The 18,126-nt window shown below is 50.1% G+C and overlaps 1 long non-coding RNA gene across 1 annotated transcript; it reads left to right on the forward strand.

The window, feature by feature from the left end:
* The first annotated feature begins 222 nt into the window (after positions 1-222).
* LOC122672970 lies at positions 223-18,106 on the forward strand. The gene is made up of 4 exons (XR_006334548.1): positions 223-359; positions 13,567-13,619; positions 14,788-14,839; positions 18,074-18,106. It is a non-coding gene; the product is annotated as an uncharacterized LOC122672970 (long non-coding RNA).
* The last annotated feature ends 20 nt before the right edge of the window (positions 18,107-18,126 follow it).

The raw sequence follows: 18,126 nt of genomic DNA on the forward strand, positions 1-18,126 counted from the left end.
AGCTGAGGAACAAGCCCGTCCCTCCACCCGGCGGAGGCCGAGGTCACTCACCGACACCCAGGGTCCATCTGGCCCGGCTCGACACTGCCCAGCCACCGCCGCACCAGCCGCGCCCGCTGCGCCCGCCGCTCCAGAAGAGGAGCTCTGGTTCTGCCGGAAGGGGTGGGGCTGGGTGAGGTCAGGCTACAGCAGTGGGAGGGGCGTGAGGTCAGCCTGGGGCAGTTGGTGGCCTTCCTGCGCAGGTCAGGGCAGAGCGGCCGGCCTGAGAATGAGGGCGCTGCTGAGCCCAGGGGTTGACAGCGCTGGTTCCTGCTGTGGTCCCGGAGCTCCACCTGAAACCGGAGGGAAGCCGTCTGCCCGTGAGTCCTCTGCTGCTTGTCTGTCAGCTTGTTTGAACCAGGCTGGGTTTTCTGCCCCGCTGGCTAAGTGTTGACCCTGGAAATGCAACTGTGTGGGTTTTGGCTGATTCAGGGAAGAAATGCCAGATGACACTTGGAGACTCCAGTTTAATCTGAATTCAGGTCATATCTCTCTCTCTCTTTTTTTTTTTTTTTTTTTGCGTTTTTTCAATGAGTTTATTTATTTGTGGTTGTGCAGGGTCTTCATGCTGTGTGGGCTTTTCTCTAGCTGCGGCGAGCTAGAATTCTTTACCAGCTGAGCTATCAGAGAAGCCCAGTATCTCTTAAGGCCAGCTATTCATTGATATCTCTGAAGGCCAGCTATTCTTTGTAGGATTTCCCTAATTAGTCTTCACAGGAGTAAGGTAGCAACCTGCTAAGGTCGCAATTGATGCCCTTTTTCTAGAAAAGAAAAGTGGGGCTCAAAGCAGTGGGTAACACAGCTACAGCAAGGAAGTGTGTACCCAGACAAAACCCCCAGATTCTGCTGTGAGAACTCAGGGAAGCCATGTGGTGTGGCTTGTTCATGTGACAAGGGCTAAGGCTCCCAGCCCACCCTGGATGCTGTGGGGACCCGATTTGGTAACTGCCCTCTGGCAGCTCCGAGACTCACAGAAGCAGTTTGCACTGAAGAGAGGAAGAACACGTCCCTTCATCCTCCCCACCACACCCTCTGGGTACTCCCACACCCTGCCCCCTTTCTCTTGCTTTGTGAGGGAATAAGAGTGACGCTCAGGTGACCACATTGGCTGTCCACTGTTCACGAGTTACCAACTAGAGCTGCTACAGGAGAGGCCAAGAGCCTTTGCCCCTGAGTACCTCTGTTTCCTTTGCACTGTGGGGGTCCTGCTCCACACTTGCACACCAGAGGCCTTTTCTGAGACATGCAGGGAACCTCCCTCAGTTTGCAACAGGTTGCATCCATCGCTGTCCATTCAATGCCTCCCTTGAAATTCAGCTCATGAGCTCCGTTGTCTGCTTCACGGCCCACCTGGCTGCCACAGGAGGGACAGAGCTGACAATGAATCCAAAGCTCAGATCTGACAGCTGGGAATCTGTGTATAAAGGACCTGATTATTCACGCTGTAGAGGCTGTAGTAGGCTCCAGGGATCTGTAACCAGGGCTTGGGCCAAAGTGACTCCACAGCTGTTTTAATGCCTGGGGAGGGTTCTGGCTATAGTGGGGTGGGGTGAGTGTCCTGAGGTTCTGAAGGCCCACTGTGTGTAGGTTCACGGCGCACAGAGAAGAGAAGGCGGAGTCCTGCCCTGGAGGTGGTCACAGCTCATGGACGAGCCAGCCAGGCAGGCAGGGCACGATAGCACCTGGTCTGACTTCATGAGTGAATGGTGTGGGGGCAGAGGAAGAGAACCAGGTCTGCTCCCTTATGTGGTGCCCGGGGAAGGTTGTCATCAGACTAAACACTAACTATGGTGATGACCATCACTGCTGTGTGCAAAGGGTTTACATTGGCGTGTGTCTTCATCTGAGCGCTCAGGCTGTCTCTAGACAAGACTGGCCATGGGCATTGCCTCTCCTTCCAACTTGAGATGTTTCATCCCTTCCTTACTGAACATTCATTTCCAAGAGGGTTTTTGGGCCACAAGGATATTGGGATTTTCTCTAGCTTTGTCTCAGGAGGAACGCGTTTCCAGTTGTTGGCGTGGTTTGTTTTTCCCGCTGTCTTTCTTGGTTTATTTTGTGACTTTGTTTCTGCCAGAGGAATAGCTCAGAATCTGCCTTCTGGCTGAGATGTGACACTGACAACAGCAAAGCCTACCTGGATATCATGACCACATTGGCCGAAAGGGCTTTGTTTTGCAGAAGACCTCTTGAAAGTACCTACACGGTCCTTTCAGAAATGAAATAAAAAACAAGAATTCTTAAGTTTAGTCTTACAATATGTGGGGAGTCAGGAAAATCCCCTGGAGAAGGGAAACACTACCCACTCCAATATTCTGGCCTAGAGAATTCCATGGAGTATATAGTCCATGGGGTCGCAAAGAATCAGACAGAATCGGAGGACTGAACTACAACAGCAGTGAAGCTTCAGCATTTGTCAAACAGAGACACCAACACTATTTGCATGACTCTGTGCGTGTTCAGGTGCTCATTCGTGTCCGACTCTTTGCAGCCCTGTGGACTGTAGCCCCCAAGATCCTCTATCCGTGGAATTTTTCAGGCAAGAATACTGAAATGGGTTGCCATTTCCTCCGCCAGGGGATCTTCCTGACCCAGGTTTGAACCCGGGTCCCCTCCAGGTCCTACATTGCCTGGCGGGTTCTTTTCTGCTGAGCCACCTGGGAAACAAGTCATTACATCCCTGGCTTATGCTAAAGTGCTTCACTTAGCGTCTGGTACTCGGGAAATTCTCACTGGTGATGTGAATATTCAGTCATCTATCATTATTGCTCAAAAAATAATGGAATGGCCATGCTCACAAAGGAGAAAGAAGAGCCTTTCCAAGTCCAATCAAATCCTTCGCCACACATATCTTTTTTAAAACTTCTGACTTTGAAATAAACATGAAGCATAAAGACATTGGTTATGGCCACCAGAAAAGATCAAGTCGTCCTAATAAGTGACGAGGCTTCTCCCGGTTCCAACATGCATGCATTGTTTCCCCGGCACGACCCAGCACTTCTCTGACAGCAGCTGGGGGTCCTGCAACTTAACTCAGTGTGGACACTGCCTATCTGGGGGTAGTGCCAGACCCCACAGGTTAAAGGCCCAGCCCTACAAGACCCTCCCACCACTCCAGCCATCATTTGCAAGCCCAGATTGTCACCTGCACCTAGACCCACCAGCTACCCATTCAGAGGTTCTAACGACTTTGGGTTCTATTCATTTGTCAAGTGGTCAGGGAACTCAGAGAAACATGTTGCCTACTAGGTCACAGCTTTAATGTTAAAGGTAATAAACTCAGGAACAGCAGATGGAAGGGGATGCACAAGACAGGCTGTGTGGAGGGGAGGCACAGAACTTCAAGCTCTCCAAGCCCCACTTTCCCCAAATCTGCATGTGTTCATCAACCCAGAAGCTGTCCAGACCCTGTTTGGGGGTTTTTATGGAGGAGTCATCACACAAGCACAGTTGATTAAATCACTGGCTGTTGGTGATTGCTTCAACCAGAAGCCCTTCTGGCTTTCCCAGACGTGGTGGGGGGAGGTGGTGTGGGGGAGGGGCTGGAAGTTCCAATCCACTAACCATGTGCTTTGTTACCCTGGCAAGCAATGCCCCCCTTTCGAATGGAGGCACTCTCGGAACAGTCACCTCATTCACCTACCAAGAGACACCTTGACTGCTCTCCCCACTTAGGAAATTCCCAGAGTTAGGAGCTCTGTGCCAGGAGTGGGGGACAAAGACCAAAAATATCTTTCTTGTTATCAGTACAAATCACAACATCACAGTGACCCCAAATTTCAGTGATAATTTGGTTCTATAGCCTTAAAAGTTTTTCAGCAGTTGATTGGACCTTTTTTAAAAAAAAAAATGGGGGGCCACACCTCGAGGCTTGTAGGGATGTTAGTTCCCCAACCAGGGACTGAACCCACACTCCCTGCATAGGAAGGCAGAGTGTTAACTGCTGGGCCACCAGGGAAGTCCCTGATTGGGCCTTTTTTTATATGAAACTGTTACCGCTGCATAAACTAAATGGTTCAAGATTTCAAAAAGCTGGCGCTGAGCATGGGCCATCTTCCTGTGGTGTCTTCAGATCATAACCAGCATTTCCATGGCCGCTGCAGCCCCAAGCTTTCCCCTGAGATGAGTCAGGCCCCAGGAAGCCTGTTGCCTTCCCCTGCTCTATTCAGGGGCTGCCGGGCACAGGCAGCGTGCGAGGTTTGCGCGGGTCCAGCCAGCACCATTAGCGGACAGATGCCCGGGATGACTCATTCCTGGGGTGCTCTGATTACAAGAAGTGAGAGGGTTTGGAGAACAAGATAGCCTAGGAGAGAGCCCAGCCCCACCACCTTGCCCATTTTGAAACGAATTTGGGGCTTATGCGTCTTCCCCAGGGAGAAAGAAATCCATGGATTCCATTGGATACTCAAACAATAACCCCCAATTATGAAGAGTCTTAAAGTGGGATTTCTCAGCCTTGGCATTGCTGGCATTTGATATCTTGCAGCATTCCTAAATACAACCAGCAATGTCCTCAGATGTCACCAGTGTCCCCCGGACCCCAACATGAGAGCCAGCTGGACAGGCTTGACCAGGAGCAGGGATGAGTGAAAGAAAAGTTGCTCGGTCATGTCCAACTATTTGCGACCCCATAGACTATACTTATAGAGTCGATGGAATTCTCCAGGCCAGAATACTGGAGTGGGTTGCCTTTCCCTTCACCAGGGGATCTTGCCAACACAAGGATCAGACCCAGGTCTCCGGCATTGCAGGCAGATTCTTTACCGGCTAAATCGCAAGAGAGGCCCCAGGGAAGCCCAGGAGCAGGGATGGGGGGGATGCAAAAGGACAGTGAAGCAAGAGGAATGGGGGCAGGTGAAGTCCGTCCTCCTGAGATGTCTGCTGGCCTGGTCGTCTGCAGTTGTGACCAGGCAGGGTGTGGAGGTCACAGGGGCGCAGAGGTGTGTGACCCCCTTTGCTCCCCCTGGGCCAGCGAGTGTGTGAGGCTGAGCCGCTCCGGGGCAACATGGGCTTCGAGCCCCACACAGGTGAGGCCCCTGTGTGCAGCACGAGCCTTTCTCCTGAGTCAGGAGGTTTGTTGTTGAGAAGACATCCCGTGATGACCGGGGGAAGACCAGCCTGGCTGAGGTCGTGATCAATTGGTGGATTTTAGGGACACGGAACATTGAGTGCCCCAGGTGGGGCTTCTGATACCGACATCCACAAACTGGGTTGACGGGGAGGCTTAAAACAATACGAATCGACTCTCTCCCAGTTCTGGGGGCCAGAAGTCTAAAGCCGAGGGTCAACAGGACCAGGACCCCGACCCGGGCTCTGGGGGAGCGTCACTCCCGGCTCTTCCAGTTTCGGGGGCTCCAGGCATTCCTGGCTTTGTGGCCACAGCCCCCCAGCATCCACTTCCCCCTCACACGGCCTCCTCTCTGTGTTTCTTCAGCCTCTTATAAAGACACCCGTCACTCTGCATAAGGCCCACCTAATCCTCTGTAACCTTATCTAACTTGATTTCATCTGCAAAGACCCCATTTCTGAATAAAGCCCTCCTCGCAGATATGGGGAGTTGGGGTGTGGGTGTCTCTTTTGGAGGGCACCATTCATCCCGCAACAAAGCTGAGACTTTACACATGAGCAGTTATCCCAGTAGTGGGGGGAGTTCACACGCGTCCCCTCGAGTACAGCCATGGGTGGGGGAGGCATGGTTCGTGGTTGGAGGGCTGAGCAGGGCAGGTGCTCTGGCGGGGACCAAGCCTTGACCTGGCTGCCTCGGTAGAGGGTTCCGGGGGGTGCACGGAAGCCCCTGAGGTCATCAGGATGCAGGTTCTGAGTTAGCAGGTCTAGGAGTGCCCCACACTGGGCTTCTCACCTGCTCCCAGGATGTATAAACTGCTGACCCTGGTCCATGCTTGGAGGTGCAAGGAGCGTGCAGGCCTGTTTCCCAGGAGCCGTCAGAAGCTTCCCCAAGGAAGCCCCCCCGCCTCTGCAGTGTCCACACAAGTCCCCGATCCCCTGTCTGGTGCCCCAGAGGTAGCCCAGACAGAGACCCGCACACACACTGGGTGCCCCGGGCCAGGCACCCAGCAGAGCGGGGACTGGTGGGTCTGGAAGAATCGTGCTCATAACTTCGCATACAGAACAGATGGAGGCTGAGCCTGGCCGACTGGCTGTGACCAGAGGTGACCCACTTGACCCCACCCTCTGCCAGGCACCGTGGGCCCAGAGGAACTCAGCTTAAAAACTGCTTCCCCAGCTACCCACAAGAGGGGCCCTGGTTGTCGAATTAGGATCTGACACCTTGATCCAGAAGACGGCCCCCTAAGTCAGTTTCACACATCAGGGTCCAGGAGGGGTGTCATGTCAGAGACCCCCTGGGACGCAGAGAGGATGGAAATGGTGGGAGAAGGATCCTGGAGGCAGGCAGCCCAGGCCTTCCTTCTGCAGGAGCGCCTCTTCCGCCCATCCCCCACTGCCCTGTCCCTCCGATGGCCAGGGTTCCCAGGAAACGGACAAGAGCAGCTTGTGGGCCAACATGTTTCCTTGTACCTGAAACCCATCAGCATTTTTCAAGTCCAACCTCAAAGCCAGGGCATTATTTATGTCCAGTGGTCATTGCCGATAAGGCCACACAGGAAAATCCCAGCTGTGTACCAGAGGTGACAGAGGCCCGCGCTGCCCTGATTTTGAACTTGACTCCGGTTTTGGCAGAATTGTTAAGGCTGCAGACACGTGAACCGTACAAGGTCAGTTTGCTTTCATGTGGCCGTTTGGGGCTCGCCACCGTACCCCAAGGCTGGCGGGCTGCAGTTTCTCCTCATTCCTCCCCGAAGCTGGCGTGAGCCACAGCGGCATCTCTTTCCCGGCTTTGTGGATGTTGGTTTTAGAAAAGCAAGCGAGGAGCTGCCTGTTGGAAGATGGGAGCCACCTCAACAGCAGACTCCAGGACCCCCGGTTACGCAGTGAGGGTACCTGAGCTCCCAGGCAGGCTCAGACCCCGCCCAGCCACTCTGAGGCCACGTGTGTGGGTCCAGACCCAGCCCAGCTACTTCCTGGGGACTGCGCAGCCTCAGGCAAGTGGCTTCCCCACTCGGGACCTCAGTTTTTCCGTCTGTAGAATGGAGGTGATGGCATGTCCTCCCCGCTGGGGGGTTGGGCAGGGCTGCCGTGGATACGGGGTGGGGGGAAGGGCATGTTTCTTGCCGTTTCCAGTTGAGGCCTTGTGGGTATGAGCTGGTGTCCGAGTGCATTCCCAGACTTGGCTCAGTGTGGTGATGAGCATGGAGTTTGGGGGCGGTGGTCCCTCCTCATAGCCTGGACATCGGGGTGGGGCTTCTCGACTTTGAGGCACCTGAAGTCTAATTTCAGCAGCTCCATATGTAAGGACAGTGCAGCACCAGATGTTCTCAGGGACTTGTCATCCCGGACGCAGACCCCCATCCCCACCCCACCCTGTGTGGGCATCCTGACCCGGATTGTGGTACAGGGGTCAGATCCCTTTACCGAGGGAAGGAACTGAGGCTCTGAGAGGCGGGGCAAGGAGATCCAGGGCCTGCAGAGCCAGCACTTAAACCTGGGTGCTGGGTCCTCACATCAGGCTCTGCCCTGAACCGTGAAAACTGGACTGTAGAGAGGGCTGAGTGCCAAAGAATTGATGCTTTTGAACTGTGGTGTTGGAGAAGACTCTTGAGAGTCTCTTGGACTGCAAGGACATCAAACCAGTCAATCCTAAAGGAAATCAACCCTGAATATTCACTGGAAGGACTGATGCCTGAAGCTGAAGCTCCAATACTTTGACCAACTGATGTGAAGAGCTGACTCATTGGCAAAGACCCTGATGCTGGGAAAGATTGAGGGCAGGAGGAAAAGGGGGCATCAGAGGATGAGATGGTTGGATGGCATCACTGACTCCATGGACATGAATTTGAGTAAGCTCTGGGAGATGGTGAAGGACAGGGAAGCCTGGTGTGTTGCATTGATGGAGTCTCAAAGAGTCGGACGTGACTTAGTGACTGAACAACAACAAAATGTGGTCTTCAGCCCCCATCTCACTCCTACCCCCAGGCTTAGTGCCTGTGTCATGAGCCTCTTCTACAGTGAGGTGTCAGGGGCTGTTGTCTAGTCCCAAAGCTATTCATATCTATATTCACAATTCCACCATTACACATTCATTTCTTTGGCTGTAAAGTTTTTATGTCTCTTGAGTCTTAAACGCTAAGGCTTTTATACACCCCACCTGGCTTCCTTTGGGCCTCTCTTGGTTTTATGGAAGTGTACTTGTTATAAAGTGAATTCTGGACATGTTTTAAGACTCTTGTCTTTAAAGTTCCTCAAGGACAGCTCCGCCTGTGTCCCAGGTAGACAGGCTGAAATCTGTGCCCTTCAGGTTGCGGTTCCGATGTCTTCCCATGTCTCTAGGCCGGCTGTGTGCCAGAGTCAGCTCTTTCTGGCTCCTTGGGAACTCTGCCAGCCAGGTGTAAACCCTTTAGTACATGAATCAGGCCACGGCGGGAGTATTTACACCATGGAAATTGGCACATGATCCAGTTACAGATCAGGGTTGGGTTTTCTTCCTGGAGAGCAGGGAGTGGGCAGGGGGCTGCATACGTTATCATCATGCTCCTGCTCTGTGCCCACATGTCTCCCTTTCCTGAAGATGTCAAGGTCTTCAAAAGTGTCTTCTATTTTCGCTTCTCGTTATGACACTTTTTTATTTCTGCACGTTCTGTTTGGTTCTTTTCCAAGTTGGCTGTGTCCATTTTTTAATGGCTTCCTGTCCTTTGAAGGACCTTTCTATCTTGAGGTTTATTTCTGTAAACAAGGAGAGCTTTATTAGTTTTATTATCCATCTAATCCTCTCAGAATCCCAAGCTGAGGGGGTCACTTCTGCTGGTTCTCCTCTAGCTGTCTTTCATCCTGGTGGGCCTGGCGCTCTTCCCCACTGGCCACCACCCTTCCATAACCCGTGGGGCAGTTCCCAAGCCTAGGAAGAAGTTGCCCTTATCCAGAAAGACTTGGCACTTGCATTCTCCACTCATCTGAGGGCGTTATGGATAGGACCACATTGAGCCAAGGTCACAGGCTGATATACCTGGACTCACTGGGGTCCTCACCCACTCCTTCTCCTGCTTGGCACCAGCACCACCTTCCTTGTAATTCTCGGGTCTGGAGGAGGGAGGCCCTTTCTGGGTCATCTGAAAGTGTCGTCTCCTGGGAGTCCAAATCCATCCGGAGGGAAGGGTCTTCTGTTAGACTCCCCATCTTGGGCAGTTGCTCCTCTGGGTCTTCTCAGGTCTTCGGCAACTTTAGTGAGTGATACTTTTTTTTTTTTTTAATTGTTTTCCATGAGAGGCTGGATCTGAGTAATCTACCCACTCATCATCAGCGTAGGCCTGTGAATGAATACATGTCTTTTATTCCTTCAACAAGCCAGGCCTTGGGAGCCAGACCCTGTGCCAAGAGCTGAGGGGTAAATCCGCCCCAGCCGGTCCTGCGGCCCCAGCTCGTTCAGACAGCGCGTTCTGTGTCCAGGCTCACTGGAGACAGTCAGGGTACCATGTCCAGGATGTGTCGAAGGCATGCTTATGCCAGCGCCCCATGTGACCGCACTCGAGTAACTGCAGCAGCTCCTCCCGGGCGGTGCAGATGTGGTCAGCAGGAACCACGGTGCAGAAATGCCTCCCTGCCGACCCTTGCCCAGGGACTGAGCACTTTCCTGTCCCCTCTGGGAGTCGTCCAGGTGGAGGGCGGGCATGAGAAAGCCAGGGTCAGACCCCAGTGGCGGTCCCAGCCTGCCCCCTCGTCCACGAGTATTAAAGTGAAGCTGGTGATGCGGCCAGAGGTCGGGGAAAGACCGCGGGGTGACTGTCCCCCTGGCCCTCCTGGATCACTCCAGATATCATCAAACTGGACTCCCATGAGATGACACGTTCAGGTGACCGAGAAAGGGCCCCTGTCTTCCACCTCTGGGACTGGAAGGAGGGCGGTCCTGGTGCCGATCAGGAGAAGCATGATGAGGCCCACCCCGTGCCAGACGCTGTCCCTCCTGGGGGCACGTCGGTCACCTGAGCAGACCGATCCAGCCTGGAACCAGACTTCCAGCTCACACCCACAAGGGACCCCGGTGCCAACAGGAAGAGCAGGCAGGCCCCAGGGCTGCCAAGAGTGTGCCCGGTCATTAGGGACTGACCGGGCATCACGTGCCTTGAGCACATTCGAGGCGAACACGACCCCTCCCGCAGAGCAGCCGTGGCCTCAGAGGCCCTCCCGTGGTGGGGTTATCCTTGGTGCTGAGGAAGCCGAGGGCACAGAGGGGGAAGTGGTCAGACGTCCGGCCGAGGCCTCCCCCCGGGGCTCCGGGGCCTCCTGGCCGGGCGGTGCTCTGGAGCCGTCTGTGTGTCCCTGCCGTGTACACACGCTCCCCACAGCTGGACCGTGAGCCGGGGAGGGGTGCACACACGATGCCGTGGAGGCCCCCAGCACCCTCGGGCCTCAGCTCTCGGCACCCCCTAATTCCCTGATGGCAGTGAGGGGGCCTTCTGGGGTGGGCGGCAGCTGTGGGGTCAGGGTGGGCTGGGGAGGTGTGCTGCCCAGAAGCCCTCTGGGGGCAGCTAGGGACCCCATGCTCAGCCTCGCTGAGGCCAACCTTCCAACAACCTCGGAGCCCGCCCTTCAGCGGAGACGGGTGACCATGATATACAACACGCAGGCTCAGGCAGCCGAGGGGACGAAGAGGGGCCCTGGGGTCCTCGAGCACCAGGAATCCCCCACGGGGACGTCTTTGCTTGTTCTGTGATTCCCTTCTTCCTTCTCAAAGGAAAGTGCCGGGAACGACTGTTGTGGGGTCTCCGTTCCTGTGAGTTGAGCCGGGAGTGGAGGTTTAACCCCGTCCAGTCTGTGCTGGGTGAGCCTCCCCGTCCCCTCCGCACCTTGGACGGCACAGTCCGGGTCACTGTTCTGGGCCTTCTTGGCTCTTTAGCAACATTAAGGTGTGACATTTGTTTTATTTCTTGTCTTTGTCCAGCCTTTGGTGGCAGTCCATTGCAAGGACCCTGACCCTGTCCCTTCCCCGAGCCCCTTGGCTCTCCACATGTCCATGCCAAGGCTCGAGGTCCCTGCGGTTCTGTGGCCTCCAGACTCCCCACCCAAGGGGCCCGTCTGGACAGAAGCTTCCGCTCTGGGGCATCTGGCTCGGGGAGGGGACCGGCGTGGTGGTAACTTGATCTGGAGCCCAGCACAGACCCAAGTCAGTCCTGCCCTGAGTCCCACGGCCTGGCCACACCACCCCCCTTCCATGGCCTGGCTTTCTTCTGCCAGGACCTTCAGAATGGTGGAAAGGGAAGTGTGGCCTCAAGCTGGGGGGCCCAGTGTGGGCTCCTAGCCCCTGGGGGTCCCCTTGGTGGACCATAGTCCGCACTGCCGTCGGGCAGCTCTGTCCCGGCGAATGTCGCGTTTCCTTGCTTTTTTGTCATGCGGCACCCCAGTTATCTCGGGGCAATTGGGAAGTCTGCTGGTGGTACATGTGCATGCCTTAGATGGGGAAAGATTATTGCTGCATTGACCCTGGTGACTCGATACTGAGAGTCTGTTAAACACAAATGGCAAGGGGAACAGACAAAAAAAGAAAAATGGAGAGTTGCTGGGTTGCTTCAGGTCTCACCTGTGATTAAGAGTGTGTATAGCCTGCACGTGAACCCGGGTTTCCACACCTGCCAGCTACCAGGTGCCAGGAGCTGATTTTAGAACCCCAGCTTCACTAAGGAGTCATTGACAGATACGGTTTGTGTGTATTCAAGTCTACATTGTGATGACTTGATGCCCATAGACGTCATGGAATGATTGCCCAACACACGCATCGCCTCACACAGTGAACTCTGTGTGTGTATCTTAATGTTGTTCTTATAATCCATGGAGAAGGCAATGGCAACCCACCCCAGTACTCTTGCTTGGAAAATCCTATGGACGGAGGAGCCTGGTAGGCTGCAGTCCATGGGGTCGCTGAGAGTCGGACACGACTGAGTGACTTCACTTTCACACATTGGAGAAGGAAATGGCAACCCAGTCCAGTGTTCTTGCCTGGAGAATCCCAGGGACAGCGGAGCCCGGTGGGCTGCCGTCTATGCGGTCGCACAGCGTCGGACACGACTGAAGCGACTTAGCAGCAGCAGCAGCATAATCCATGAATACAATGTATGTATATAGCTCTCCATTTTTTTAGATCTTCTTTAATTTATCTTAGAAGTTTATAGTTTGCTCTGTGTCTTGTACATTTTTAATTAGATATCTTGATATTTTCAGTGCAGTTACAAATGCTTAATATATAGAGAGAGAAGTGACTTCTATATTCACTTCTTCAATCCATTTATTTCAAATAATTCTTATTGTATTTTTTTATGTATACACAATTATGTCTGCAAATAAGTGCTTTTCCCCCCCTTTCCAATTGTGATAACCCTTTTCTTTTTCTTGTACGGACGAGGATCTCCAGTACAGTGGTGAACAGAAGTAGTGAGAACAAGTATCCTTGTCTCTTTGCCATTATTTGTTGGTCCTTTAATGGACCGGAACCTGGTGGTCCAGAGTCGGCGATGAGACAGGGAAGGAAGCAAAGAGGCTAACATTCCCTGGGTTGCTTCTGGGCTCCAGGGAATCAGCCAGAAAGAGAGAGAGAGAGAGAGAAAAAAAAAGAAAGAAAGACTCGGGGACCAAAGCTCTGATGGGGCAAAGCTGTTTTAATCAACATGGCATGCGCATATATACTGTCTAACAAAGTAGTTATTCTCAGCAAAGATAAAGATTAAAATTCCAGGCTACAAAACACAGGGTGATCCCTACCAAAGACAGAAGAGGGTACTTATCACCATAATGAGAAACTAACAAAGGAAGTGCCTGGATTCCTTGGCCCCAGGAAAGGCATGCCTCTCCTCTTAATTAATAAGGGCCAGAGGTTTCCTGACAATTATCAGAGGAAAAGCTTTCAGTATTTCACCATCACCTATGGTATTAGCTTTTTCGTAGATATTTTTATAAAAATATGTAAATTCTCCTGTTAGTTTGCTATGACTTTTTTCTTAGTCATGAACTAAAATTATTACACTAAATTTTCTTCAGTTTATTTTCTGCAGATTTTGAAACAGGTGATTTTTCTTTTATATGGTGATTTAACTTTAAAAAAATTTTGTGATTGTAAAACCATCCCAACCTGATCTCAATATATTCTCCTTTTATTGGACTGTATTTGTTAGTGTTTTATTTAGGATTATTTCATCTATCCTCAGAGTCAGTAATTTGACCTTCTTGTACTTCTTTTCCTTGTTGGGTTTAGTATCACGGTTATGCTAGTCTTATAAAACAAGGTGGAGAGTATTCCTTGTTTACCCCGAGAGTTCCTGTGAGACTGCTGTTTTCTTCCCTCGATTTTTGGAAGAATTGATTGGCAACAACTGTTGGTCTCATTGTGGGGAGGCTTTTATTTCAGATTTAATATTTTTCATGCAAATAAAAATTTCTGATTTTGTATGTCTTCTCGGATCTGTTTAGGTAAAGCATTTCCCCCCTGCTAGGAATTGATCGAGCCAGCAGACTCTCCAATAGTAAGTGAACTGTGGTTCATGGTATCTTTCTTATCTGCAAGACGTGTTGTCTCCCCTTTTAAAAAACCTTGATACTGGTGATTTGTGCTCTGTCTCTTTTTCTTAATCAGCTTCTCTAGGGCTTTTTCATTTTTATCAGTCCTTTCAAAAGGACTGCCAAAAGTTGGCTTTGCTTAAAAAATTTCATATTTGCTTTCTGTTTCCTTATTTTCTGCTCCTTTTTCTTCCATCTGCCTTGTGTTTCATGTGCTATGCTTTTTTTCTGGTTTCTTAGGCTAGAGGCTTAATTGATTTTTAGCCTTCCTTCTTTTCCAGTATATGTGTTTAAGGCTTTAAGTTACCCTCTAAACACAGTTCGCTGCGTCCCACAAGTTTGAATGAGGCAGATTTTCATTCTCTTTTATGGAAAAGTCTCTTCTAATTTTCATTGTGTTTTTAAAAATTATTATTCATGAAATTCTTCAAGAAGTATGTCATTTAACATCGCAATGTCTGGGGAGGTTTTTCTAGTGACCCTTTTATGATTCCTAGCTTAATTCCATGAAGAGCCCCATCTTAGTCTTTTTCGGCTACTGTTACAAATACCATAGACTAGCTGCTAAACAACAGAAAGTTGTTTCTTATAGTACTGCAGGCTGGGAAGTCCCAAGATCACCAGCAGGTGCCACGTCTGGTGAGGCCTGTTTCCTGGTTCCTAGACTGCCTGCTTCTCTCTGTCCTCCCAGCACGGGGCCCATTCCCTCCTGACCTGACGCCTCCCAGAATCTGTGCCGCCTAGTATCATCTCCACGTGCAGGGTGAAGTTTGAGGGCACATAAATCGTCACCCCATTGCAATCCCTAAGTATACTCTGCATTATTTCAGTCCTTTGAAATAATTCAACCTTTCCTAATGGCCCAATATATATTCATTTTCTTATATGTTCCTTGGGCTCTAGAAAATAATATGTATCAGGGGGAATGCAGTGTTTCATGCATATCAGTTAGGTCAGGTTTCTCAATTCAGATTTCGGTAGCCATGCTGAGTAAGCAGAAGTAGGTGAAATTATCTGTAATATATTTTATTTTATCACACCCAAAAGATTATCATTTCAGTGTATAATCAACATGATAAAACCTAACGAAATATTTTTCTGTTCTTTTTTTCATGCTACGTCTTTAAACTCCAGTGTGTGTTTCACGCTTGCAGCACATCGCATTGTAGAGCCAGCCGCATTTCAGGTACTTCATGGGTGCAGGTGACTACGTCCCAGGGAGCCCAGTTCCATGACAGATGTGTCTTTATCGTCTCCCACTGCGATTATAAACTTGGCTGTTAGTCCTTTTCTATTTCTGTCAGTATTTATGTATTGATATTTTGAGGTTATATTATTCAGTTCAGTTCAGTTACTCAGTCGTCTCTGACTCTTTGCGACCCCATGAATCACAGCACTCCAGGCCTCCCTCTCCATCACCAACTTCCCGAATTTACACAAACTCATGGCCATCGAGTCAGTGATGCCATCCAGACATCTCATCCTCTGTCGTCCCCTTCTCCTCCTGCCCCCAATCCCTCCTAGCATCAGGGTCTTTTCCAATGAGTCAACTCTTCATATGAGATGGCCAAAGTACTGGAGTTTCAGCTTCAGCATGAGTCCTTCCAATGAATACCCAGGACTGATCTCCTTCAGGATGGACTGGTTGGATCTCCTTGTAGTCCAAGGGACTCTCAAGAGTCTTTGCCAACACCACAGTTCAAAAGCATCAATTCTTCGGTGCTCAGCTTTCTTCACAGTCCCAACTCTCACATCCATACATGACCACTGGAAAAACCAGAGCCTTGTCTAGATGGACCTTTGTTGGCAAAGTAATGTCTCTGCTTTGTAATATGCTGTCTAGGTTGGCCACAACTTTCCACCCAAGGAGTAAGCGTCCTTTAATTTCATGGCTGCAGTCACTATCTGCAGTGATTTTGGAGCCCCCCAAAATAAAGTCTGACACTGCTTCCACTCTTTCCCCATCTATTTCCCATGAAGTGATGGGACCAGATGTCATGATCTTAGTTTTCTGAATGTTGAGCTTTCAGCCAACTTTTTCACTCTCCTCTTTCAGTTTCATCAAGAGGCTCATTAGTTCCTCTTCACTTTCTGCATTAAGGGTGGTGTCATCTGCATATCTGAGGTTATTGATATTTCTCCTGGCAGTCTTGATTCCAGCCTGTGCTTCTTTCAGCCAAGCGTTTCTCATGGTGTACTCTGCATATAAGTTAAATAAGCAGGGTGACAATATACAGCCTTGACATACTCCTTTTCCTATGTGGAACCAGTCTGTTGGTCTATGTCCAGTTCTAACTGTTGCTTCCTGACCTGCATATAGGTTTCTCAGGAGGTGGGTCAGGTGGTCTGGTATTCCCATCTCTTTCAGAATTTTCCACAGTTTATTGTGATCCACACAGTCAAAGGCTTTGGCATAGTCAATAAACCAGAAACAGATGTTTTTCTGGAACTCTCTTGCTTTTTCGATGATCCAGAGGATGTTCGCAATTTGATCTCTGGTTCTTCTGCCTTTTCTAAAACCAACTTGAATATCTGGAACTTCACGGTTCACGTATTTCTGAAGCCTGATTGGAGAATTTTGAGCATTACTTTACTAGCGTGTCGGATGAGTGCAAACGTGCGGTAGTTTGAGCATTCTTTAGGATTGCCTTTCTTTGGGATTGGAATGAAAACTGACCTTTTCCAGTCCTGTGGCCACTGCTGAGTTTTCCAAATTTGCTGGCATATTGAGTGCAGCACTTTCACAGCGTCGTCTTCCAGGATTTGAAATAGCCCAACTGGAATTCCATCACCTCCACTAGCTTTGTTCGTTCGTAGTGATGCTTTGTAAGGCCCACCTGACTTCACATTCCAGGATGTCTGGCTCTAGGTGAGCGATCACACCATCATCATTATCTGGATTGTGAAGATCTTTTTTCTACAGTTCCTCTGTGTATTCTTGCCACCTCTTCTTAATATCTTCAGCTTCTGCTAGGTCCATACCATTTCTGTCCTTTATTGAACCCATCTTTTCATGAAATGTTCCCTTGGTATCTCTCATTTTCTTGAAGAGATCTCTAGTCTTTCCCATTCTGTTGTTTTCCTCTATTTCTTTGCATTGCTCACTGAGGAAGGCTTTCTTATCTCTCCTTGCTATTCTTTGGAACTCTGCATTCAAATGGGAACATCTTTCCTTTTCTCCTTTGCTTTCACTTCTCTTCTTTTCACAGCTATTTGTAAGGCCTCCTCAGACAACCATTTTGCCTTTCTGCATTTCTTTTCCATGGGGATGGTCTTGATCCCTGTCTCCTGTACAGTGTCACGAACCTCTATCCATAGTTCATCAGGCACTCTGTCTATCAGATCTAGTCCCTTCAATCTATTTCTCACTTCCACTATATAGTCATAAGGGATTTGATTTAGGTCATACCTGAATGGTCTAGTGGTTTTCCCTACTTTCTTCAATTTCACTCTGAATTTGGCAATAAGGAGTTCATGGTCTGAGCCACAGTCAGCTCCTGCTCTTGTTTTTGCTGACTGTACAGAGCTTCTCCATCTTTGACTGCAAAGAATACAAACAATCTGATTTCCGTGTTGACCATCTGGTGATGTCCGTGTGTAGTCTCTTCTCTTGTGTTGTTGGAAGAGGGTGATTGCTGTGAGCAGTGCGTTCTCTTGGCAGAACTCTATTAGCCTTTGCCCTGCTTCATTCCGTACTCCAAGGCCACATTTGCCTGTTACTTCAGGTGTTTCTTGACTTCCTACTTTTGAATTCCAGTCCCCTATAATGAAAAGGACATCTTTTTTGGCTGTTAGTTCTAAAAGGTCTTGTAGGTCTTCATAGAACCATTCAGCTTCAGCTTCTACAGTGTTACTGGTTGGGGCCTAGGTTTCGATTACCGTGATATTGAATGGTTTGCCTTGGAAACAAACAGAGATCATTCTGTCATTTTTGAGATTGCATCCAAGTGCTACATTTTGGACTCTTTTGTTGACCATGATGGCTACTCCATTTCTTCTAAGGGATTCCTGCCACAGTAGTAGATATAATGGTCATCTGAGTTAAATTCACCCATTCCTGTCCATTTCAGTTTGCTGATTCCTAGAATGTTGACATTCACTCTTGCCATCTCCTGTTTGACCACTTCCAATTTGCCTTGATTCATGGACCTCACATTCCAGGTTCCTATGCAATATTGCTCTTTACAGCATCGGACCTTGCTTCTGTCACCAGTCACATCCACAACTGTGTCTTGTTTTTGCTTTGCCTCCATTCCTTCATTCTTTGTGGAGTTATTCCTCCACTGATCTCCAGTAGCATATTAGGCACCTACCGACCTGGGGAGTTCCTCTTTCAGTATCCTATCATTTTGTCTTTTCATACTGTTCATGGGGTTCTCACGGCAAGAATACTGAAGTGGTTTGCCATTCCCTTCTCCAGTGGACCACATTCTGTCACGAGGAGATACCCCTCGTCCGAGGTAAGGAGCAGCG

The sequence above is a fragment of the Cervus elaphus genome, chromosome 16 (assembly GCF_910594005.1).
Source record: "Cervus elaphus chromosome 16, mCerEla1.1, whole genome shotgun sequence".
In the NCBI taxonomy this organism is placed as follows: Eukaryota; Metazoa; Chordata; class Mammalia; order Artiodactyla; family Cervidae; genus Cervus; species Cervus elaphus.